General features: G+C 36.9%; 1 protein-coding gene across 1 annotated transcript in view; it reads left to right on the top strand.

The window, feature by feature from the left end:
* The first annotated feature begins 402 nt into the window (after positions 1–402).
* LOC140229559 (roundabout homolog 2-like) overlaps positions 403–27,983 on the top strand; it is a 403,949-nt gene continuing 376,368 nt past the window's right edge. Inside the window, exons 1-2 of the mRNA XM_072309806.1 lie at positions 403–464; positions 26,980–27,034. The gene's annotated coding sequence lies outside the window, so the exon portion shown is untranslated. The remainder of the gene's footprint in view (positions 465–26,979; positions 27,035–27,983) is intronic.

Here is a 27,983-nt window from a genome sequence, read left to right on the forward strand (position 1 = left end):
GTTACAAATGATCTTACATCACCTTTGAACCTTTGGAATGTATTTTGTCTTTGTTTATTGTTATTCATTAGCACAGCCACTTTATAGTCAGTTTACACCAGTGTTTCTTTTTGCTGAAAGCAGTAATAAACAAATATTGTGATAATTTAAAATAAACAAGATATTAATATTTTTCAATGACTGATTTAATTTCATATTCATTTCCTTGTTTTTTTTATTCATTCTTGAAAGCTAATAGATCAATAACACACTAAAATGTTGTTGTTGTTTTTTTTTTTGTTCTTTCATGATGGATTTGCTTATTTGATACTGTGTCTTGTTTGAACTAACTGTCAATGAAAATACATCACATGATTCTTTTGTAGAACACTGGAATAAGTGTGGGGTTTAATTGTGTCACAGCCTGAGTTGTTTGTCAGACTTGCTTAACAGCCAACTTGATTGAATACCAAGGGAATAGATAGGTAAGTTATATCAAAGTCAAGGGGTTGGACGGGCTTAAATGAGCCATCTTTTCCCTGGTAGTGGTATTCATGTCACTGCACTTCTCAGATGTATGTAGGTATCATTCTGACTTCTTAGGATGACAGTGAATCTTTTCATTTCTTCTGGAAACTATGCTAGATCCGGTGATACTCTTTAAAAGTTTGATATCAAATTTTGTTATGTCAACTTTGTGTATTGATATGTGAGTGAGGTATTATTTTGCTTTTTTTTTTTTGCCGAGTGCAATTAACAAGGATATGATTTTGAAGTATATATATTTTACGTTGTATATACAATAATGATTAATACAATATTGAATCAGAAATATTTGTATAGAGTGGAAATAAAAAACAACAACAATTACTCCATATTATACAGTAATGTGTTGTTTGGTCAAAATGCTTTGAAATACTAATGACTTTGAAATTAACAAATTAAAGAATAATTTAGGATTAATGATCAAACTTTTGCAACACACTCCATACACTGGTAGAACATTCAGGTTGGCTCTTCTATTGTCTGCAATTTTGACTTTGAAATCACCCAAATCGATATTCAGCATAGAAATCTCATATTCGATAAAGTTTCATCTGGTCAGCTAGAGTGGAGGTTGATGACATGAAAGGAGAAAGTTTATTATGATAATGAAGGGTTTTGCAGACTCAAAGTTCTATTTTGACAAGCTTTCAGCCAATATGAGAGAACTTCCGATGCTTCCGATGTTTGCTCTCTCCCATTACCTTCCTGATTGGGAGTACAAAAGAGAGATGCACAAGCCTTTTACTGGACAAATATCTGACATTGTTTTAATATTTCCTTGGTAACCTTACAAGCTGAATCTCTTTAGGATAATAGCCAACCAAAGATAAATAGAAAGCTCCCAGAGGGATTTTTTTTGCTGGAGTAGAGTTCATTGTGGGATGTTATACTTACTAGGGTTAGATCCCATGGTTATGCCTTTCTTTTTCTATCTCTTGACAAATATTCTATTCTTTATCTTGTTGTCCTCCTTTTGACCTTTCTATGTTGGTATCTCTAAAAAAAATTTCAAATTGACTGTCCCTAACATGAACTTTCACAGTTTGTTGTACTTGCAGGAAATGTAGTGGGTATTCAAAATGCAATGTTGCAATGATTTTGGGATCAAGATAAAATATTTTTCAGATGCCTGGTTGGGAAACGAAAATACACCCTCTGGTCCTAGTGAAATATTGCCGTGTAAATTGAACTGAACTTTCTCTTTCTTTGGAAGCTGATGGCAATGTTACCTCTGTTTCCATTTCCTGTTTCTTGAATCTGTCTTCTCTTAAAATGATAAAATTGAACAGTGTTGCCAGCACTCTCAGAAAAGGACATACTCAAGTTTCCATGAAACATGTTTATGTATACATGTATGTATTCATTATTTGCAATCTACACTGTCTACATGATATTATAACCAGTAAGTGTTGAATACTTCTTGAATTATTATGTAAAAGAACTGACGGAAAGGAATATAGACAAGCATTCCTTTGACTGTTATTTTGATTTTCAAACTTCTGATTAACAAAGAAAACTGAAGTCTTTGATAGTAAAACATGAATGCCCAGTAGACACTCTATACATCATTATAGCATATTCATATTTACAGAATTCAGTGTATTTGAATTGATTAGTCATTATTATCAATTGCTAGTGAAATGTCACCAACATTAATGTATTGGCAAGCCGACTAGTTTAAGAAAATATCAAAATCCATTATGAAGTGAAAATTAAGTTGTAATTGTTGGATTCTTTCATAAATGGGTGAGAAACAAATACTGTATACACCAAATATTTCGCGACTCTAAATTTTTACGAATTGGGAATTCCTGACGATTTCGCGAGTGGTTAAATTCGCGATTTTGGAGTCCTGTACTAAAAAGAGAAGTGTACATGCGTACGTCACATTCACATCGGGATCTGAGTCAATATTTTCATGTGTCTTTAATTTCGCGAATAGCACCTGACTCGCGAAATTCGCGAAAATAAAAACCGCGCAAAATATTTGGCGTATACAGTATCTATTTGCTAAACAAGGTTGGAAAATTTTGTCGTACATGGACTACAGTATAATTCTAGTCAGATAAACATACACTGTGCCCAAACTATTTGTGTAGCTGGAACACATGGGGGAAATGCCCCCAGGTTTTGTCCACTTCAGACATTTTTTTTTTCTCCTCTGACAGGCTTCTTTTTTAAAACTGCAAATGTAGGGCTCCCTCACTGACTGCTTGTGTGCAACTCTATCTAGTCAGTTTATATTCCTAGGATTAGTGATAAAAGGAAAAAAAAAATCATTATTCAAATGAAGCGCAGGTGAGAGTGCATTAGTGGAGATACAGTGCACTCAACCAGGTGGATGTTGCAAGACATTGTGAAAACCCGAGAGGAAGCTGCATCTTCACTAATGTCACAAGCTTAAACCTGTGCATTATTTGTTTTATAAAATGGTTCAAAAATTAACAGCACTTTTCATGTACCCTTATGGGTGAATACCAGTCAGCTACATATAAAACTTTCTCAAAAGCCACTATGTCTGACGCGTGAATGGCTACATTCTTGAACCCATTTTTTAATGGTTTTTCATCTCTGCAAGTTTTTTTTCTCAGCTGTTTTGTTTTTCAGAAAATCCAGCCATTTTTTTGTTCTGATAGAGGCCCTTTGTTGTGAGTGCTTTTAAAAAAAACAACAACAGAATAGGCAGAATTTAGGAAAAGAAAGCAAACTGGTGAGAGAACACCTGTGATGTACATTGCTGATGTATTTTGAGAATATCATTTCAGTCACACATTCTTTGATATTTAAGAGTTGAGAATATGACATCTTGATATCAAAATCAAGGGTTATATTCTTGCTGCAGTATATCTTCAAAATGTCCTTCTTTAATACTCAAGTGCAATGCAAACTTCCCCCTTAATGGTGCACATGCCAGCAGGGTTGTTTTTTTATGATGTTCTTCTATTATCTGTTTTCTTTGTCTTTCTGACTGAATGCATGATCTTCATGCTCTAATTTGCTGTTCTAAATGGTGGTTGTGAGGCTTACATTTTGTTTTGTCAGAGAACTAAAAAATATTCGCTTTTGTATCGTGGTACTTGTACATGCTAGTCGATTCCATATTTAGCCTCAAAGAAGCACAATAATATCAGTTCATTACTTACAACCTTGTAGTCTCCATGTCTATTGATTCGCTAACTTGTTCAACACACATTGATAATTTCTCATAAAAAATTGGCTATTAGATTATCGATTGCTTTGTGCCCAGGATGTCAGAACCACCCTAGTGACCAGAATGATGGACAAGTCCATTGGTGCAGCAGTGTCCAAAACCAATGAATGGTCACTGAACCGCAAAATGGTCATCAATATCGGACTGCTGAGAATCTTGTGAGTGTCACATCACTGAGTGGATATGTTTCAATATGCATACACACTTGAATACTCATTTACAAGCTGATAAGAGTCAAAGAATCTATACACACACACACACAGCCTGGCTTCATCAGACCCAAGTTTCAAAATAGCGTGCTATTTTGTGGTTAGGAAATAAGCCCAATGTTGCATTATCCCGCTATTTATGCAATGAAGATGCAAATGGCACGCTGTTTGATTGGGAAAATATCCAAAAAAATCTTGGTCTATACTTTGTGAAATAGTGCGCAAATTTGTGAATTAGCGTGCTATAAGGTCGCATCTCCATGAAACTAATGATGACATGCCTACAGTGGGGTGGGGTAGATGTGCATGCACTGTTTTCTAGTTAGCAGAGGGTATTTTAACTTTTTGAACAGGTGTCAAAATGATTGATAACATATCATTTTTCTCTTTGTACCACTAACCAGTAGAGGATGAGACGATTTTGCTGTACAACATGCATTCCCCGAAGACAACTGCCATGTACAACAGTATACTTAGGATTGTTCTTCAATGGGTTAATGGTTCTGATTGTAAAGCCCACATACTCCAAGGGAACTTTAATTCCCTTTCTAACAAAAAAAAAAGAGACTGCTTTGCGTGTCCTGTGTCGCAATGTACTTATTTCTGTCTGTTCAGTTAAATTGTCAACTTATCCACATTGCACCTTCCATGAAAAAAGCACAGTCAAAGGCCTTACATGCCTATCTACAATTCATTTTATATATCTATAACACACGATAAACCTATGCATGAAGAATAGCGAAATCCTGTTCCTGATTCTCTTCGATGTCAATATAAAATAGTAATGAACTTAACCTTTTTAAAAGTCTCTCAAGCGTACAGCCATCTTCTTTTCAATTTGAGTCATGATAAAATTGTTATTTTGACTACTACAAAACTGGCTAAAATCTATCACCATTCATATTAATTATGCGATTCTTATCACAGAAGTATTCATTTGGGAGAAAGTGGATTCCAAGCCTTTGAGGAATCATGCAAAATTTACCTACCAGAAATAATCAAAACAAAAGAGGGATGGAAGGAGTAGAGAAAATAGTTTTGGTAAGTAAAAAAAAAAAAAAAAAATCTGACAGAAGAAGGAGGAGAACCAAGAAATAATGCAGGAATGAACAAAGAAAGAGATATCTCATGTATTAGAAGTTTCTGAGAATGCAGCAACATATCTGAAATGGAAGTGCAGCACATGAAAAGAACCAAGCAAATAGGGCAGCAGTAATAAAATGCACTCTGCAGTGAGCTACCAGAAAATTGAAAACTAGAGGGAACTAGGAAAGATAAACCAAGAACAAAGTTGAGATATACATATATTGGTTTTTGAACTTCTTATTCCACAAATATCTCCCTTTTTTTCCCGTGTCAATCACATTTCTCGCTTTATGATAGTACAGAGCAGGAAATATGCACGCACTTTGCGGGGCCATATCCTCTACGCAGGGTAAGTGAAGTCGACTCAATTCATAACGGAAGGCCATATCTCTGCATTAGGCTAAATCCCCCAGCAAACAAACAAGGGATGTCTCCTCTATCTCACAATTTAGGTGAGTTCCGATTCCGACTTAACCTGAACCGGCTGAAATCTGCTCCTGCCTTTTTCTCCCCATTAATCCAAGAGAAATATAGAATTCCCTGAATTATAATGCATTAGCAAAAGTTGGAGCTGTAACATAAATGTACTCCACTTCTGTAGCAAGACTGAGGTGATAGAATGGAGGTGATATGTGTGGTGTGTTCACAGCTATACTTTTGTTTACAACTTATAGCTTTAAATCCTTTCATCACAGCATTCATATCATTCTTAAGCCTTACAACTTTACAGCTAATGGTGAGAAGCTTACGAGGCAGTATGTGGGAAATATTGAAATGTTTGTAATGAAAAGGTAGAAATTAGAAATAATTTTTCTGCCACCAACCTGTTCTACTTTTCCAGAACCTGTGGCTTTATATGATTGTTCAGGCTCAAATTTGTGCATGTGTGATATGATATTTGTATAGTAAAGTAGATCATGGATCAATGATTGTTGTGTTAGAGCATTATCTTTGCCTGTCAATCATGGACATAAATTGTTCTGGGTACACCCTGGTATTGATACTCTGTTGATACAGTGGCCCTGAAATCCGGCTACCAGACTGAGCAGGCATACTGGGTTTGTGTTCCCACCAGGGGTGCATTTGGGGTATCAGGTGGGAAAGAACAAGTCCAGTTCTGCCCACAGCTACGGAAAGCAGTTAAAACCAAAAAATGTTGGTGAAGCTGTAATGAAATCTCATCTGGGTTCTGTTTGAGTGCTCCACATACATACAGTGCAACCCATACAAGTAAATTTTCATGTATTCCTTTATTGCATGGACTACTGAAAGAATGTGAAACATGTTATATAAAGTTTACTGTGGACACTGGACTTTGAATTTAGACCAACACATATTTCTTATGCAGGACAATGTACTTTGAGTGAGTTCTTTTCTTGTTTTGTCGCACATGTAAAGAACAGTGGTGGTAAATTGTTTGGCATCTTTTTTGCCTTAAAGGGATGTTATGGTTTTGGTTGAGATGTGGATTCAGATTTTAACTTTTTGCGAGATAAATTAGAAAGCACTTATCTGAATTATTAAAGAGCATACAATTCTAAGAGGAATTAAAAGTTTATTTGATGAAAATCAGTTTTGAAATGGCCAAGATATCTGAAGTGTTCCTAATAAAAGGTGTGTCCATAGATATTTAAAGGCTGTGTCAATTAATGTTGAAATAACAGAGGAGTAAATTTTGGCAAATTTCCAGTCATTGTGACTTCTTCAAAATTTTAGAATTGATCTTCTTACTTTCTCATCTGAATAGTCTCACAAGGGGATTTTTTTTCACTTTTCTCTTGTTTTCATCAGTGAAGTAAATCCTATCAGCCTGTTTTTATATAAGTTTGTTAGTAATCAGATGAGCTACTTGTGACCACTGTTTGACATCATAAAATTTATCAAACGAAGTAAATGGTATCATTTACATCTAAATCAGATTTTATCCATTTCCTGCTTGACCTGTATTGCTAGCTCGTTTTGTTAACTCAATGATAATATTACCCTGTATTAATCACAGGAGTTTCACAGCTTGGAAACAGTATTTCTTCTGAACTGAAGGATTACATAATGAAGAGATTTTCTCCATTTTAATCTGCCAAAGAGAGGGAGAGATCGAGAGAGATCGAGAGAGAGAGAGACAGACAGACAGACAGACAGATGGAAATATGTACATACCAAGGAATAGTCTAATTTACATACTCAATGTTATTTTCTTGATACAAAAGGCATTTGCACATAGTTAACATAGTAATCTATATGAGTATTGCATTTTGCTGTATATGCAAGCATACATTAACTTTGTGTTAAAAAAAAATAATGTGGGTGTGTGTGTGTGTGTACAAGGCATTATTGTACAGAAAGGGTTAGTTAAATGCACTTGTCACTCAGCTTGGCTAAAGTCTGTTTTCACTTCAAACACGGCCGCTGAATCTTGTAGGTGGCAGCCAAGCATTGACTGAAAGGGTGAGGTTTCTATTTCTGCATCAGTGGCAATGAAGGTTTGACCCGTGGAGGATGAGTCCCGAGTATACTCGGGCAGGTGTCTATGGGAAATGCATGTTGTAGCAAAATCAGCCTGTCCTCAATGGGTTAAACTTATGAAGGCATGTTTTCTATGGGAGATTTCCCATTTTCTGCTAGGAAAAAGCCAAAGGACATCTTTACACAGGGATATTCTTGGGACCAGAAAAAAAAGAAGAGAAAAGAACATCAGAGACTTGGGGGAGGCTAGGTCCTATTTCTTGCAGATGCCTATGGTTTGTAGTAAGTAGTGAATACCTATTTATGTATCTAATCGGTGATATCTGAATGCCTCTACTTGGCTATTGTTAATTGATGGTTCATGAGTGTTCCATAACAGTGTTGCCAAACAAAATTCATTTGAGAGAAACTAGTAAGTTGTTTCAGAATAGTTCAATTTTTGCAAACTCCAATATATACTCGTTACCTCAGATAAGCTAACTTAAAGTGAGATTGTGAAAAAATGCTAAAAAGTAATTGCACCTGGAGTTACAAGTGCATATATGTTAATGTGGGACTATCATCCCTTTAAGAGATTTAATGTATGATCTCTGAATCTGAGTAAACAGAAACAGCAAGGTGTACATCATTTAGGACACTTTAAATAAAGACAGTAACCCAAAGAAGAAATACTGAGAATGAGAAAGATGGAGGAACAGAGGGAAGAGAAATAGATAGATGAAGTACGTAGTTCAACCCGTTGAGGATGGGCTGATTTTGCTACAACATGCATTTCCCAAAGACACCTGCCCGAGTATACTCGGGACTTGTCCTCAACGGGATAAAGAAAGTTAGTCAGTAATGAAGCACTAGTTTTAACAGGGAAATATCCCTTTAAAACCTTCTCTATGTGGTTGTAAGATATCCAGCAGAGAGATTTGGGTTTTCTTCCAGCAGCTTTAAGGTCTTAAACTTGTTACCACCAGGCCAGTTTGGTACACCACAAATCCTGATGCATAGGTAGTGGGTTGAAGGAAATCACGTGGTTGTCTTACCTATGTAGGTGTGACCATACATGTAATACTTCTCAAACGTGTGTATATTTGCACTTTATCCCATTTATGCACCTTCCTTGAATCAAACATTTACTTTATGAGCTGACCCACAAAATTTTTTGCCAAGACTTTGAGTTGCTTGTCACTGAAGATTAACATTTTTGCCCTTTCAATTGGAAGACTTCTGGTCAATGTCAAAATGCAGATATTGCACACAGAAGAAGAAAAAGCTTTTCATACAGGGGGCATTCAGCTATGAGATGTCAGTGAACTTACAATCATTGCATAAATGCATGAATAGAAATCCCCTGGTAGGTAGTGAGAAAATCTTTCTCGTTCTGCTGAAGTATGGTACAAACTTTAGTAGAAAACCACATACCCATTGAAAATTTCTCAACCCAGCATAGTTCCCAGCTTTTGAGGTCAGCTTTGCCATTGTAAAATGAAGGCTCAATCTGTCGATTTCCTTTATGATATGGTAAATTTTATTTTAAAAAATGCCTTAAAATCAGGAAAACTTTACTTCCTACTTTATTTCAAGCTTTATGTTGAAATGCAAATGAACATAACCTTGAACTTCCTTATAAATCTGGTAAAAAAAATGTCATTGAAGAGTTCTCAACATACATTTAATTCATTCTAGTCATATTAATAATTTCCTTTAGCATTTGTTTTGTTCACAACTGTTTAGGACTTGCATGACAGATGTCAATATGACATTACCACAATATACATGAATGTGAGAATGTGAGAAAAATTGCAAGGAGTATGCAGTTTAGCAGGGTCAAGCAACCATTGTTTTTGTTTTTTGGCTTTATATTTTGTAGTCCCTCATTTTTAGATAATTCCTGTGACTGTGTATGATGTCATGGTCTAGTCACAGGTATGGCTACACTATCCCTGATTAAAAGAAGCTCAATGCGTGGCAAGAAAGTGACTTGTTTAAGCTTGGTAAAATGGGGTCTACGGCAATTACCCGGCAATTACCCCCTGGACAATTACCCTAGACCCTTCCCCTGACCCTTTCCCTAATCCTAATCCTGAACCTAATCCAAACTCTAACCCTAAACCTAACCGTAACAAAAAATAAGGCAGTGTAGTGCATTGCAAATGACATTATCTAGGCAACTTGTGCCTTGTTTAGACCGTTAAGGCACCTTGGTAAGCTCTAACTTTTGGTCCTTTGTACCCCTACATTCAAGCTTTACAATTTAGTAGATTCTATGATTTAACTGGGAATAAGCCTGTAATTCCCAAACTTGGTTTTACAAAGCACAGGAATTAAAATTAGCAGTTGCCCAGTGGCACAGGGCCACTTGAAATTGATGTCCAGTCACTAAATCTCTAAATGGTTATCTTTTGGTGGCCCAAACAGGCATCTAAAATTAAAAATGATTTTTTTATATTTCACTTTTTTTTCAGGTCATTACATATCTTTCTGGTGCCACCAAAATTTCAGATTTAATGATTTTAGTGGCCTAAACAGGCCACTAGAGAAAAGTTAATGTAGAGTCCTGGGAAGCATATGGACTTTATACAGACCTGCCTTTCTACATGCAGTGTGAAAGGTCAGGACACATTAGAGAGCCTTTTGAGTTTATGAGTACAGATGATACAACAGAAATGTTCGACATCAAATTGATGAATGTTTGTATGAGTCTCTCTGTCTGGTCAGAGATTTATGTACGTACAATCCGCAAAGGTCAGATCTTTGTCTTGTCACTTTTTTGCAGCAAAATCTTGCATCTCTTCTGATCGGTTTGAAAGAGTGAAAAATTTCCAGTTACTATTGATCCATACATCTCTTCACCTTTCTGATATACATGTCCATTCATCTACATCTGTTTAGAGAGTTACATTTATCTCTGTTCAATATCTGTCCCCCAACTGACCACTGGCTTCTTGCCAGTCCCTTAGCTCCTGAAGATATCAACTTAGTGAGAGTTTGTTTTCTCCTTGTGTTTCCCCCTTGTGTTTCCCTCTCTTCCCCTCTCGCTTTATTTCACTTATACAATATGATTTGCTTACATATCTCTTTTGTTAACATTCTCCCATTATAAATAGATGACATATCTTTGGTCTTTTATTAAATCATCTCGTGTGACTGTCTTTTTTATTCCATTCTAAAATCAAAATTCTCTCCTGCCACACTAGGGGATAGCATCTGACATTTTGTCAAGACTCTTTTCTTCTCCTCTTTTCTTCCTTGAGTTATTCTCTTCATGATTGTCAGATACATTATATACCTTCTCCCTCTGATCTCTCCTACCTGTCGTTTGTTTGTTCGCTCTCCATCTCCATTTCTACCACTGTCCGTTTTCCATCCTGCTCCTCCCGATCCATTTCTTCTCGGGCCCATCTGTCCCTCTGCCTCGCGTTGCAGACACATAAGCTAACATTTGTGTTTCCTCGCCAGCAGCCAGCAAGATGTACGTAATGTGATGTAGCTGGCTATCCAGGATAAACATTGGACCCTTTCTTGGCATCACCACTAGCTACAGATACCGGGTCCGTGTTTGTTGAAACAACATTTTGCATTTGGATGTAATTAACCATGGCGACACCACTGACAAATTTTTCCGCAAATCGAGTCTGGGGATCTCCAATAGAAAGAGGAGGGGGATGAAATGAAGGAAGAATGCAAGAAGGAGGAAGAAGAGGAAGAGGAAGAGGAGGAGGGAAATAGAGGTCCTGCATCATCCTGAGTGCGGAAGACAGTGAAGGTATCAATAACGTCGTGGGGTGGGGTACAGGGGTAATACCATAGGTTAAGACTCTGGAGCGGTTGGAAAGGGAACGTTGGTTTGAGGTTTGGAGATGGTGTTCAAATGTGGTTTACCAAATAATTGATGTCATTACCTGCTGGTTTGACGGGACAGAATGGAAGCTGAATTGATGTTGTCCAAAGCAGGAATGAAACTGTGAGAGAAGAGAGGAATTTTCATTCATTTGGGAACCTCCACGTTGGGGGACAAGTGGAAGGTGAATTGATGATATGTGATAGGAGAAGGGGTACTTGAAAGTTAGGGAAGGGGTACAAAAGGTAGGCGAGGCATTTAAGGAAGCAAAAGGACAGTCGAACTGAGCTTGGCTTGGAAGGTTAAATGAAACAATCAGTCAACTCATGCTCTTTGATATCCACTAATCAGTGATGGCTGAACTCATGTGACTCAAATTTGTTCTCATGTTGCCATTACAGTCCAAACTCAACCATCCAGCTCTCTCTGATATTCTCTCCCATCCAGATGCATTCATGCTGTGAAGACCAAAAAGAAAAAGTGACTTCAAACTCAATTAAGACTGCTTCAAACTCACAAGATTTATCTGTATTATTCCTAACAGAAGCATGTTCTGAATTTTACTTTGAAATGTTTCAATTTCCGTAACAAAAAACAGAGTATGATTTTAAGTAAGCTAGCATAGACTACACAACAGTTACGGCATACGCTACCTACTTAGCTACAATGGTCAGTAGCTACATGTACATGTACGTAAAGAGTGTTTCACCCATATCAGGCCTATTGCTTATCTAGACAGTGCGGTCCTGACATGGTAAGATAACTGGAGGTTGGACTATACTTGTCCAACTTTGTGGTCATATTGGGCACCATACCTGCTTAGTCCGCTGTACCTATATTTCTACCACATAAAAAAACCCAACTTATTATAACTGCACTAAGAAAACATTGTTGATGTTTTCTTGACATGTATATTCTATGTTACAAAGTAAACATAGCTGTATGCAATCTTCATCCGCTCTGCAGAAAAGTTGTAGAAAGCAGACAGCAAGCTCATTGATTGTGCCTGATATTATATACCACAAATCATTTGCATGACATAGAATTGGGTCAAAGTTGTGTGGGCAACTAGTTTATATGTCTCGCAGATGAAATATGATCCGCAAAATTAGGTCAGGCGAGCGATATCACTTCACCTTCACTGCCAGCAATGGCAACGCAACAGTTGCCATGGATATGCGAAAAGGCCGAACTTCTCCGATGCAGTGCGAGTCATTTACTTCTGTATGTCTGTCTGTCTGTCTCTCTCTGCGATATATCCATGGCTTCAAATGAATAGCGATACTGCACACTGCAAGTACCCCATCGGCTGTTTAGAAATGTAATTGCAAATTGTTGAGCTTGCTTTTCCTTCGGATTATTGTAGCCGGCTGCAGGAGATTGTGCCTGCATTAAGGTCTAGGACAGAGTGGTGATTACTCAATTTTTGTGAACAAGACCAGATGATCATTACACAGTGTATCTTACTTATTTTTCAGTTACAAGACTTTGTTTGTACACCTGTCTTTCATATTCACCCCTCAGGACACTTTCAAACTTCCAAATTTCCGCTTTGCTAAGGGAAATAATAATGTCTTTGCAATACAATCATATCAGGCTTCATTTGGAATAGAATGATATATGATTACATGATACAGAGGAAGATATGTGAAGAGAGGAGTCTATAGATTGAAGCAGAAAGGAAAATGCAAAGTTGTTATTTCTTTTTAAAGGGAGATGAATAATTTATGATACACAATTCTGGAGGGGAACTCAAACCTTTGAATATCTGATGTCCTGCTAAAAGTAAATAGGGAGTAGATTCATGGGCCACTTTGAGAACGAGTAATGATGAAGTTTTATTCTGTCTTACAGAGACATTGGAATTCCTAGGTGACGTAGGATGGGGTTCAGATATGATATGATAGAGAGAAAGAGAACAGAAAAGACTTACATATATGTTCAAGAGAAAAAAAATACATTTTCAAAAAGGATAATTTTTATGATCACAAAGATGATACTGGAGTTACTTTAAAGTGACTAGATTTGATTTTAAAGTTCTGTAGAATTAGAGTTAAACTTATAATAAAAAATTTCTTGGTTTTCATGAAGTTAGTTGCCATCATGTTTGCATTGACCTATTGTGTTTGCATGACTGACACCCTGTAGTGCAGGCTGCACCTAATCTTTAAAGCTGTTTTGCTTAAGACTGTCTGTGTGTCATGTCGGCAAATTTCATATAATTTTGGGGAAAGGTTTTTAGTGGTAAAGTTGGGATAATCATGTGTCATTCTAAAGCTTAAGAGTATGGAGGATGTAGATGTTTAACTCAGATTGAACTGCTTATTATTTTCACTAGCCTTTGTAGGAATGGAAAAATGTGTTTTGCTCATCGAAAAATGCTTAGACAAATTTTGTCAGAACCAAATTTTTGAGAGAACCAAGACTTGAAGGTGTGTCAGTATGTAAATGTATTTTTTTTTTCATATGGTACAGGCCACATATTTGGATACCGGTATCCGCTGGTGTCCAAACTGCATTGATGCTTTTTGATGCTTTCACCCTGACACAAGGAGCTTGATAATAATAGCAGCCCTCCAAAATGCTTAAACATACACTTCTGTTTGTGCTTTGGCATGTATAAAGAAATGGCATTTTTAGTTGGAAAGTTACATTACTCTGTTGATAAAATGGTTTGTAAGAGAAACTGCAGGTTAGAAGATAAAGAGAGATTTTTGGCCTTCTTTCTCACATACTGACTTACTCACCTTTTCTCCTCTTTGAAGAATAACTTGTATTCTTTTGTATTCTTTTGGATGTCTGCTGCCATCTACGCTATCGCCCAAAGCGTCAAAGACTTGAATTTCTGTCTTGCTCCTGTTCATACGTCCCTTCATTTCCTTGCTTTTCTCCTTTCAGGCGTTACAATATCACGTTTTTTCTCCACAACTACCATCTGTTTCTCTTGACATGCTTTTGTCGAAGATCGCTCTCTCTGTTGTGCATTTTCGTTTGCTATTTTGTCTTCTGTTTGTTAGTCTTGTCCATTCAGTTTTGTCCCGTACAGCGTTTTCTTCAGTAGTTGTTTCGTTGTCTAGTCTTTTTCTATGTTTGTTTGCGTCTACGAAGGTAAATGAATTTATCTGTGAATCTAATTCTCAGTGGGCTTCCAGACTTCTTCCTCTTCTTTTTTCTTTTTTTCCCTTTTGTATTTATGATGCTTCAATTAATCTTCCCATTGATGTTATTTTTCCAGAGGGGCCCACATTCTACAAGCTCTGTCTTTTTAGTGGGTCTCTCCATTTTTCACACTTTAAGCAAAGTTATACATGTACTTCATTTCGATCACTTCTGTTTCTTTTTTACAACAATGTATAATTACTATAAGGTCCTCAATTGTTGTACATTCTTTTCAATACATAATGTTCTGTTTACCTTATTCTCTGTTGTCAAAAGAAGTGTAACTTATGTTTTGTCGGAAAATGAAATAAACTTTGAATTGAATTGAATTGAATTCAATTGAAGAGACTAGGATCTAGGCTATCAAAGTTCCTGGAGCACCACAAAGATGTCTACCACAATTGAATTTTCAATCTGTTCGACATCACACCAGCTTTTACAAATAAAAACAAAATAAAATACACGCACTAGAAACAAAATTCATACTTAGCGAAACTTGATGCATTTTATATCCAAATTGGTATTGCCTGGTACAGAGGGAATGTTGGTTGGACCAATCAAGCCAGGCTATAATAACAATTATATAAAGATGACACTGAAACAATGTGAAACCAAACATCTGATAGTTTGTTACTGATGGAAGCATGCATGTTTTATACAATGAATCTTGGTGGATACATCTTGTCATTATCTCATTGTTTCAGAATGAAAGAATTGCTTTGGGCGTGGCAGTCTGCCAAGCCAGGTATTAGCAGATGCAAAATGTTGTTTCTCACTGTCGCCTTCAATTTTGGAGTAATGCCTCATTAGCTTTTAACTAATCATGTATGGATACCTTTTCAGGCAACATGCATTCATTTCTTTTGCCTAGGATCCAATGTTCAGTATTCAATGCCCATAGCTATTTGCAGAGCTGTTTGCACGTTTTCAACATTTTTTGAACAGCGTTGTCTAGCAGACAACTCGGCGATGCTGACGAATGCCTTTCTGCCTGGTACGGCCGGCAATGGCGCTGATGCGCAAGACTTCAGACAAGGCGCCGCAGAGAACCAGTTTTCCTGCCCTGATAACGACCGGCAACTCAGGCAGGTGCTGCCCTCTTTTCCTTTTATAAACCTCCAGTTAGGATGTGACTGAAGGAAGCCCGATGTCTCTGACTGAGACTGTGGTGCTGGGAAAAAAAATGCAAGCAGACAAGACCATAACCCATTGAGGACAGGCTGATTTTCCTAAAGCACACATTTCCCATAGACACCTGCCCGAGTATACTCGGGACTCGTCTTCAACGGGTTAATTTGCTGGTTAATCATTATGTGGAAGTGACTTTGACTACATGGTTTCAGTACAAGGTAGGGTACGTAATAATAACAGGGCCCTCTGGTAGAGTAGTGGCAACACTGAAGAGGTTACCTTGGGTAAATAAGATAATGATGATGATGATAATGATGATGATGATTATTATTATTATCATCATCATCATCATTATTATTATTATTATCATCATCATCATTATTATTATTACTATTACTATTACTATTATTACAAAATGAGCAACAAAATGTGTGTATACTCCTATTCTTGTCCGATGCCATGCATTGTTAAATCATGTACTCTAGTTTGGTTATTATATGTATAGTGTTTTCCAGTGGAGGTCAAATAAACTTCTGTATTTTTAACCCATATCCGCTGGTGGCATAATGTAGTTTATATGCTGTTGGTGCCGGAGGCTTTTTCACGCACGTTCACTTAACTGTGCTGTCTCAAATTCAAGGTGATGTCACCAACACTTATGAGAAGAAAACTATGACAAACGATAAATCAGTTGAAAGAAATTGTAATGGTCTTTATTATAAGACATAAATCAGCTTCATGTAATGAATTATGTGACATCATATGATATATATATATATGAATTACAAATTTAAGAATTTATGAATAATCATGTCGGTCAGTCAAAGGAAACTACTAATAAAAATATGCATAGTCTTTACATAGAAAGAACAATTATCAACTATAAAATTTCCATAGTGTGAGCTTTCCATTGGTATATAACTCATAGGGTATAATGCTTACAAATATGAAGAAATAGCAAATGATGAATGGGACTACTGTGAAGTATAATGTATGCAGACGGCAGTGTGCGATCTCACATAGATGTAGACCTATTCTATTAATTGTAAACCTCAAAAGTGAATACCAATCTAAACAACAGTGCCAAGAAGTGAGGCAAAGGACTGTGGGAAGTCAGGTCAGAGTTCAGAGAGTATATAGTTAGCACTATAAATGATCTTGAGTTAATCATCATAAAAGTATTTCGGCCAGTGCATTTTCTTATATCACTTTTTCTAAGCCATGTAATAAACATGTCACATGGCATCATTACCGAGTAAATCACCCACAGGCCCATTTTCTTCTTGAAAATATGATACATAATATAAAAAAAATTCATGATGTTCTAAACTTCTGTTCACGTTGCAGTAACAAATTGCTGTATTTTAGCCACCATAATGGGCATGCATGAATGACTCCATAGTCTGGCTGCTTCAAGAAAGTAAGACCAATGCAATCAATAGCCTGACTGGCTGCCTGCACATGGTGCCTGTAGCTGCAGTTTATAAAACATATCAGCTTAGAACCAGAAGGGTGATATTGCCTTATTAAGATAGATTAAAATTTAAGCATAAATAGAAATAAAACAATCATTTTTTTTTTAAATAAAAGGTTTATTTAATCTAGAGTAGCTAGATTTATAAGCACTGTTCCACATATAGGGTAGAATAGCACCCTTGTGGTTCTAAATTGTAACATTTTAGTGAAAATAAAAATAATTATAAATTGACACCATAACGTAGAGGAGATCAGACTGCACAAGGTTATGCCGATAGCTCAAAACCCCCCAAATTGCGATAAAGCCCTTCTGGTGCTCAGCTGACAAAAAGTAATAGTCATATGATGAAAAAAAAGAAAAAGGAAGAGAGCTTTATTATATCGGCTGTTAGCGATCTCATGCAAAAAAGTTTTGACAAAAAAAGCGCTGTATTTTAGGTGCTTTTTCCACAGTTGCCAGTAACTTCACTCAAATGTTGCATTGTTTACTAATGTTACAATATTTCACACTTAATGCGATTTTTGTTTGTGTTTCAGTAGCCTCAGAAATGCGCCAGCTATCAAATTGATTGTGTGTAAAAAAAAAAAAATGGCATTGTTAGAGAGTTAAAAAAGGTCATGTATAGTATGATGTAGTGCAATACCCCATGCTGCTACATGAGCTGTCACCATTAATGCATCTCTTCTACCAGGCTTTGATATATATGCACACTATCATACAATTAGAAGCCATTTTGGCAGGTGGTTTGCGTCTTTTATTTTGTCAACTGTTAGAAAGGGCAATTGAGGTCTGACCACTTAGACTAGCCTCCGATACTGCACACCGCCCACATGTAGTGCTATTGATTGTCTGTAATTAGCCATGAGAGCCGCAAGAATAGACGCTAAATGGATTGCGACACACTCGTTACCTAATCAGACTTGCGCTGTCTGTATAAGACCTAGTCCTCGTGCGGTAGCAGCTACACTGCACGGCAGTAGCCTTTCACACGATGGTGGCTTCTCACACGCCAGTGGCTTTTCACTCCAGTGTGCACTGTGTGCTAGCCTCCTCACCCCTTGAATGCTAGCTGGGTACCGATATTACAATGAACCACAACGGTTCAATGTACGAGATTGCAAGGTTAACCCGTTGAGGACGAGTCCCCGGGTACACTCGGACAGATATGTCAGTGGGAAATGCGTGTTGAAGCAATATCAATCCATTCTCAATGGGTTAAAGGCTTAATTTAAAGACATAGAACAGGCAGCATTCACCCTTGGTCCAACCTACTTCAGCCTTAGGAGAGTTTAGGAAGAGTGCAAAGTGGCATAATATGGCTTTGATTGTGATTTTAATTTGACTTCGATTTTGTAAGAAAAAAAGGAGAAAGCAGTGGTAAATGTTAAAAAAGAATCACATTCAGTTATACATGTAACTTAATTTGACAAACCTAAAGATTGTAAAGGAAATGAAAACATTAAGTAAAACAACAAGAACATTGAAATTTGCTCAGAAAGTGTTATTTTTGTACCCAAACTACATTCTTTGCACATTCCAAAAAAAAAAAAATAATAATGATTTTCTGATGAATAATATTACTCTGACATTTTGAATTGATGCAATCCTTGTTCAAATGTGTGATTTTTGAGGCATGAAAAGTGTGTCAATGAGTGATGCAAGACTTGCATGTTAGAATCACGAATTTTCCTTGATGGTTGATATTCCACTATCTGCTAGATCTAATCACACATGGACAGTGTTTAGGTAAACAAAAACTAATGACCTCGGATATAAAGACAAAACTGATTATCTGATGTTTCAAGGCAAAATGTTTTTTATGTGACATCTTAATCAGTAATGAATTTCATTGCAAATTGAAATATCTTTTGCAGATTAAGCAAGGCTGTATGCACTACCCAGTAAGCATCCCCAACACATTCTATGCTGTATGGGACTGGGGCGGGATGGGAAGTGAAGCTGTTTAGATTCTCAGCGTTGTCCTAATTACAAAGCCATTGACCCAACATAGATCAATATTTGAAAATTTCCAGGAGGAAAAGAAGCTGAGTTTTCCTATGCCGCAGAATGTGTGTGGATTGATTTTACCCCATGTATATGCAGACGGCTTCCGTCTTCCTTCCCTGCCAACGTATTTTTCTCCCAACCAAATAGACCCATTATCAATAGGAGAGTTTGAGGCGACAAAAAGCGCAAATGAGCCACCACCAAGGGAAATAGAGAGACGGAGAAAAGAAAAAAAAATTGCCTGCATGTGTGAAAGAGGAGGAGTGTAACATTATCGCGAAAATTCAACCGCAACTACACGAAAGTCATCGAACTGGGGAATAACAAGAAATGAACCTTGCGAAGGATTAGAGTGGTATTTGTTTTGGATTCCGGCTGGGAGTTATATGGATTGTCTTGGGTGCACAGCGACATTTTAGCTCACTATCAGGCCTTCAAAAGGGAGCTGAAAATCAACATAGAATTCCTCATTTGTGAAAGTTCATTGTAACTGGAGGAACCCAGTTCGCACATTTCCATCCTAGTCTCATGGTTTGAAGCCACAACCATATGCCTGCCTGAAATATGTGAACATGTACCATGGTATGAACTGATTGATTATTTTGGAAGTTATTTAAGTACATATGTTTGTGCCTTGCGCAATTACATTTAAAGGGACTGTCCAGTACTGGTTAAGGTGAGGATTCAGCTTGTAACGTCTTGCGAGATATTCAGAAACCTCTCTATGAAATGTTAAAGAGCGTACAATTCTAAAGGGGAATCAGAAGTTTATTTGATGAAAATCGGTTTTGAAATGACTGAGATATCTAAAAACAAGGTAAAACAAAGAGATCCTAATAAAAGTCATGGCCTGTCAATTTTATTAGGATCACTTTTTTGGATATCTCAGCCATTTCAAGACCAATTTTCATCAAATAAATGTTGAATCCTTCTTGAAATTACATGCTCTTTCATATTTCATAAGAAGTTTCTCATTATCTCATCAAAAATGTTTAAAACCTGATGTAATGTCTCGACCAAAACTATACGATCCCTTTAAAGCCTGCTTTAAAACTGTAATATGTGCCGATCTTCCTAAAGGTTGGCAATAAGTTGTGATATGGCAATTTGACAACTAGATTGCTATGCAGTTAAATAATGGCTTTGACATTAAGAATCTTTATGATATGAATTCTGATTCTATAAGATACTGACTTTGAAATATGAGATGACTTATGCAGCATGCTGCATCATAGATTTCTTGGCCATGCATTACAACACAGTTATACTCATCAGTTATATAAATTACAAAAGCACTGATATCATTTGGGTAAATCTGTGAGGGCCAAAGGTAAAAGCTTAAATTTTGGCTCATGATATCTTTTTCAAGGCAAAACATTACCAGCAATATAACATGGGGATATGATTGCAAATGAAAAATGAAATTTAAAAAAAATTATTTCACACAATGGCATTAAATGTCAATTCTCAAGGCAAATGTCTTGTGGGACGTTACAGGACAAGTGTATTCTCTGTCAGGTTGTAGATGTGGGAATGTGGGAAATTCGCATTGAAAAAGTTAACCAAAAGTTTAATCTCAACTCCACTTACTTTGAGTTTGTTTGCAATTGCAGGATTGTGGATTGGAGCAAAACCGTGGAGCTCTTGTTTAAAATACAACGTTTCTCTTGATCTGCTTGCTTTGCTCTTCTGACTGAGCGAAGCTAGATGCATGCAAAGTGCTCTGAATTGGGGTGTGTATGGGCAGTCTCTTCACCTAGGCCCAGAAAATGCTTCAGGGAAAAATGGTTCAAGAAAGCCGAGTCAAACCAGGGAAAGGAGCCAGTGGGGTGGATGGAAGTAGGCAGGTGTGTCAGGGAGGGATGGGGTAGGGGTAGGGCGGGGTGGGGGTGGTGGAGGACGTTAATTGGAAGAGAAGAAAAAAAAGGGAGTGTCCCTCCCTTTTTTTCCCCTCCTTCAGTCGTAGGTCACTGAATCGCCGCCAGGCGTTCGACGAATAAATCACAACACTTGTCAGATTGTATCGCTTGATTGTCGCAGAAGTGTGTCTGCGAGGGCTTCTAGGACACTAGCAGCCTCCACGAGGCAGCGAACTCGGAAATGTTGCATGGAAATTTGTTCAGTTGACTCGTATGTTTCAGGGAGGAAAAAAAAAAAATGTGTGGCCCGCGACATTTGCCTCTCTTTCGTTGAGAGACAGCCATAGCTAGGTCATTATCATTCCTTCCTGCACATAGCAGAAAGGGGCGTATCAGGCCAAGTATTTCCAGAGAAGATGCTATAAACAGCCCGAAATGGAAGTAGAACACGATGTAAGTGGAACACGATAACATTCCATTCAACGACAGCTCTGTTGTTGCAGGTGATTAGCAGTGTACTGGGGAAAATAAGTGAAAAAAGTAGGCAGGATCGTCGAAAAGACCTCGTTTGTCTCTCTAGGGCAGTTTCTTTCCATGCAGCTGTGTGGATACTGTCTTCAATATACGGGAGGTGAAGATATGTCTAAAGTTTGTTTCTATTGTACTATGCAACTCTCAGCTTCACGGATTGATTCCCCAAATCCTCATGATATGACTTTTATTAATTCTTTGTTATTTCCTAAGTGCTAAATTTGGGCTAGTGCAGCATAGATTTTGTCAGACCAGATAAATATTTCTGATTAAAGCATTACAACACAACAGTTCTAATGTCGGTCAACCACCTTGTAGCCAATGTGAATCTACTAGGAGCTTTGATATATCTGCCTAGAAGGATATATGATTATTTCATTCCATTTCATTTATTAAGTTTCCACACAAATTATACAGTGTTGTGTTTACAACATCAGTCCATGACAATGTTAAGTAACACATAAGTTTTGAGTTATTACTTATACAAATAGCATTTACATGGCACAAAATCAATCGAAATCATTCTCAAGTACATTACATTCATGACGGATAAATAAAATTGTGTGTGGTGGGAACCTACATAGAAGCAGATGCTTGTGGGAGTAGGTTCCCCGAAAGAAAGTCAAACACAGGCTGTTACACTCACACACACACGCTGCACGCATGCAATGAGTGCATCTGGATAAGCGTGCGTGCACACACACACATACACACACACACACAAGGAGAAGGGAATGAGAAATTTTGTAATGTGATATAAAGCTATGCAATGTAATGTAGTGGATGGTAGTGTGATGTGGTGTGGTGTACTGTAGTGTAATGCAGCGTAGCGTAATGTAGTTTAGTGTATTGTAATTAATTATTATATAATGTGATTTTACATTTATCAGAGCTGTTAGTATCAAACAATCTTATGCTACTCAAGACAAAGAAAATTATTGACAAGCAAAACATCAATGAGTAGATTCTATCAAAGTAAGTATTCGAGACTCTTTTGATTATTTCTAATCATGCACCAAGATAACTAAGTGACCTAATCTCAAATGGTCATATAATCCTTAAGGGCATTTGTCTGGATTAGCTGAAGCTTTTTCTTTCTGCCACTGAATTCATCTCAATGTGTTGAGTATAAATCTCTCCTCTGAAATTGAATCAAGCGTAGTGGAAAGATGGCTTGCATTAACTCTTCATGTGCTACAATTAAGCAGTGACATGAGGTAGTAAATGAAGTCTGTTCATGAATTACTACTTGCTCTGCAAACTAAATTGCTCCAGTGGTAAATCATCGGCTTTTATTACTATTATCTGTCTCAATACCTGGGAACCTGGAGAATTCTATTCTAAGATTGTTCATTCATCTGTTTATATTTCCTCATTTACTCAATCTGTATAAAACTCTATGATATCTTCAAGGTTACTTACACATTTAAACCTTTGATGATTATGCAAACTTGAACAATTTTACCTGAGAAATAGAGGAAAGGAAGATGTCAAACTTGATTTAAGTTTTATGAAACTAGATTAAAGTTTGAAGGTCTGTGCTGAGCAGCTGAATCTTCAGTTGGTTTCCTTTCTCTCTGTCTATCTTGTTGAGCTATTTACTGCAATTTTATATATCAGTCTCCATTGTCTGCTACCAACAACTTCTCTTTCTATATTATACTTTGTCAAATATTGTTTCAGCGTATAGATATTTATCAATATGTGCACTTTAATCTCTTGGTTTTATTCTAAACTACGATATGTTTACGATACGTCATTTCCTCCAATTGGCTAGGATGCATGTCTCACTGAAGGGGCTAGAGATGGGTTGCAAATCCATTGAGATTGGGTTTGTGTTTGTCTTTTCTACAAACCTTGTATCATTGTCTCAAACAATGTTAATTTAGTATTCAGTTTCATATACACTCTGGTCTTTTATAGTCAGCTCTGATGATGGTAGTAAAGCAGATGCGTGTATCAGCTTTGTACTGGCTTAAGCCACATTGACAGGACTTGCGCACAGCAACTTGTGAGAAATCCCGCCAAATTTGGGATAGTGGAAAAAAAAAAGAGAGAGAGAATGCCCCCGCTCCCTGTCATCTTGACGTTTCAATTCCGGCCGCTTGGGAAAACGGGAGAGCGCAGCTATGCGACGTAACAGGTCGGCGGAATTGATTCACAAATTATTCATGAACTCATCAGTAATTTATAGCAAATCGGCTGATGTGGCAGTGCTGTTATTGTCGTGATAATTTCTGTTAATGCAACTTGACAGATATGATGGATTCCCCGACTGAGACATTTTTTTTTACTTCCCTCTTTCCTTACCCGGAAGCTTGGCGGTCTGTTTTCACGAGGCCTTTGTTGAATCCGCATTAACGGCTGAATGGTTCATTGAAGGGTAATTGAAAACTTAGGAAATGTTTAAGCAAAGTCGCCCTTTATCCAGTACAATGTCAAAAGAGAACATTTCAGAGTCTCTTTGTTGACATGATTATGCTTCAGGGGAACATAAGTTGCTTTATTTCTGGCTTAAATGTTTTATTTAGTCTTTGCACAACCAATGCACAACACATACAAGCAGGGTGTCAAATATTTTCTCTGCAACAAAGCATTTAATGACCATTTTTTTTATTTTATCAGTGCACAGTAAGTTCAATGAAAAAGTATTTTAAGATTATTTTTAATGAATAATTAGTTAAGTAATCATTATATATATATGCATGCATGCTTGAGAGCCCTCCCCCCCCCCCCCCCGGAAAAAAAAAGAATACATACAATTATGGAAGATTGGTTTGTAGTTTAAACAAATAAGCTAGAAACATCAATTGAAACTGAACATTTAATCCCATTTCTAATAGGAATGCATGCAAAAATGCATGTTAATTTTGAGTGCGTGAATGTTTAAAAGCAGGCATGTCTTCAAGCTAGTAAAATTTGGTCTACCTACAGAAAGTATATAACTGATATTCCAAATTAACCAGCTAATAATGGAAATGATGCTTTTTATGTGAATTCTTATCTGTAGAGTTCAAGATTTTTGGCAGAGGACCTTCAATACAAGCAGTTTGGAGTATGATAGACACTCTACGCTCTCAATGACTGATCTTATATTTTGATTTTGTATAGAAAAGGAAAATATTACTAAGTTCCAGATGAAACCAAAGCAAAAACTTCATTTTTGTTGAAATATCTTCTGGAAGAACAAATATATGTGCTGGAGAAGGATATGTTTGTAATTTTATTTTCTCATTCCACAGCCAAACTCTAAATGTTTGGCGCATTTAGATTTTCATTGCATAACTTTGTTGCATATGTACAATTTTAGAGACCAATTCTTACCATACAGTCCTTCTTGCACACTCAGATAGCTTATCAAAATGTTAGCAGCCTTGAAGCAAGACTAAGTGTCTCTTGAAGCACTTTGACGCAAACGTGGGTTGACAGCAATGAATTATTGAAGACTTGACGGCAGCTAATCCATATTTAAGAGTACTGTCAAATGGGCTGCAACATTAGCACATTCAGATAATCACATCTGGCCTAATTCCCCCACTTAGCCACATTCTGCTAAACAAGCTTCCGCTCTCGCGCAAAAGCCGCATTGTTTATCGATGCACTTACATTACATAACATTTGGACTATTGAGTGGTGCTGCATGGTGGTAGGTTTCTGCGTGACACACATGATTTGCCGATCAATACTATTTACCCAGTGAGTGCATGACATTAAGTTCATATTCTGCAGTTTTAACCCTGGCTGCATGCAGTGTTCCATTCAGTCACAGATGATTGCTTACATAGGGTGTACATTTCTAAATACCACTTTTATTTTAAATGTCAAAAATCTTTTAGCATTCCATTTTTTTTTTACCCAGAAAATGCTCAGACAATTCATCTGTGGCATTCTTTTTTTGTATTTATCTCTTATTAGAAAACTATACAGAATCACACTATTTACAATAATTTGCATGATTAAAATAACACAATCACTGAACATTGTAGAGTAATTGTTGAAAAAAAAAAACTTCTGTATGATTGGTCATCATGATCAGTATGAAGTAAATTTGCAGTTTGATATTGAAGAAATTAGTACTAAACTCTTTCTATGCTTATCAAAATGGAGTTGTACCTCATTTTTGGAGCTTTTTGATATCTGAACTTGTTTCTTGTCATCTAATTTCATCTTGTAATCATTATTTTGCTTTTCTTCTTTAACACCTGTTAATTCACTGAAGTGTTTTTCCTGATTTTGAGTAAAATCCCTGCTTTGTGTTTAAAATATTCCCTCATTTTTTCCTTAGACCCCGTAAGCCATTTTTGTGTGATTACATCTTCTCTGACCTCTCACATGGGTGTCCTACATATCTCTTCACCTTTTCTCTCATGCCTGTCCATCTTTGTTTTGTGTATTACCATTCCCCTGCACATTTCACTTCCAGTTTTTACTCTGTCCCGCTGAAGTCCACTCCCTTAAGAAAACGTCTCCCCATTCTACTGTCCAAACATGTCGCGACGGCTCTGTCCGACGGTGCTGAAGAGGTTATCCCGGTAGTTTTCTCTGGCAGTTTTTTCTCCATTTTTTGAGCATACCATCTCTTCTTTTTGTTTTTAATAAATGCAGTCTGTGAACTCCCGAGACCAACTGGTTACATCTTCATTCAGTGTGCACACTTGATGAAGTGAGCATTCATCTGTCATGTCATTGAGACATTCTAAGGGAATGTGACTTTTTTATACCTATCAAGGAAAAACAACTCATGCTCTATTTATCCATCCCATATGTGTGAAAAAATAAACATAATAATAATAATAGTAATAATAGCGGCTACTTGTATAGCGCACAGGTCCACTTTTCAGTGCTCATGACGCTTCAAAAATGAAAAAATATCATATATTTACATGCATATACATACACCATTGTTTAAACCTAGTGATATAAACAATAAAGAATAATAGCAAATGAATTAATGTGTGTGTGCAACATCAATTTTCTTGTTTATTAAAAGTTGCCCTATCAAAAAATAATAATGCTCTTGAGAGTGATAATGGCTGCATGTATTTGAATTGCATCAGTAAGACATGTTTAAGTCATGTCTTGATTACTGATGACAGTCTTGTCACTGTAAATGGATGATATAGTTTTTGTTAAGATGGGGCTTCAGGTTTCCAACCTTTTTGTGAGATAATGAGAAATCTCATATGAAATATTGATATCCAAAACCAAAGAGTCCTAATAAAAGGTGAGACCATCATTTATTAGGATTGCTTTGTTTTACTATGTTTTGCATACATCAGCCATTTTAAAAGCAATTTTCATCTAGTACACTTTGAATTCTTCTTAGAATTGTATACTCTATCATATTTCATGAGTGGTGTTTATGTTATCTCACAAAAATTTAAAGTTTTAATCCCCCATCTCAACCAAAACTATGCCACCCCTTTAGTGAATAATGTTCTCCTTTGTAAGAAATGTGATTGGCACCTTTTTTTCTTCTTCTACAACAGGTGAAAGGTGACAACTCATAGAACCAGGTCTACACTGATGTACAAGTCAGATGAGGTAAGGGGATTATCACTCTGTAGTTTTCAATTAAACCCTGATGTTATATGTTGCTTTAAGGCCAAGGTCAGCAGACTTGGACATCTCATGCATTGTGACTCTTAGATTTTCCTTTGCTTCTGAGCTTCAAATGTCAGAAGACGTCGTATCATTTTTGTCCTGGCGGGCATTTCTTCCATGTTCTATGAACAGGCATCAATCAAACCTTTCTTAATAATGCTCAGTTTGGACCTGTCTGTGACATCATAAATGCTATAAGAAATGAAAGTAAGGACTTTTGTACACACGATATGTGAAACAATCAATTTCAAATACATTCCCATTGAAATTTGTGAATGAGCTGTGACCCATGGCCACATTGTCCTAAGAAAGTCACAGATAGTAAAGTCATAAAATGCTAAATTAGCTAAATTAGCAATAACAGTAAGGTTTTATGAAGTATGTGTGTCTGGTGTTTTGAAAAAAAAAATCCCTTATCTCCTACATATTGGACTGCATATAATGGTCAATCAGAGTCAACGTTCTCAACACTGTGCTTCTCTGCTGGCTGGCTTTCTTACCATGTCTGAAGTTTGTCTGTAGAAATGAATTGGGACAAAACATGTGACATTGGAAAAGATAGAGACTGGGAAATTTATTGACATGTTCGAAAGCAGAGAATCAATGTTTGGCAAAGTTTATCAGGTTGTCATGGTGATGGGCTACAAATGGCAAAATGTGATGCGTTTATATGTGGCTTTGAGTTTTGCTGGCCACAAAATGTGCCTGGAAAAGATCAATTCATTTCTTATTTCTGGCTGAAAGCACAAGTCCATGGATACCCCACTCTCAGAAAAGTGTGAAGGAAGTGGGTTATGAACACATTTCCTCCTATCCTCAAAACCTTGCCTGTCGTGACCCAAAAAGAAAATGGATAGGATACTTAGCTGCGAAATACTATCAGTCCAGA

The sequence above is a fragment of the Diadema setosum genome, chromosome 6, assembly GCF_964275005.1.
Source record: "Diadema setosum chromosome 6, eeDiaSeto1, whole genome shotgun sequence".
Taxonomy (NCBI): domain Eukaryota; kingdom Metazoa; phylum Echinodermata; class Echinoidea; order Diadematoida; family Diadematidae; genus Diadema; species Diadema setosum.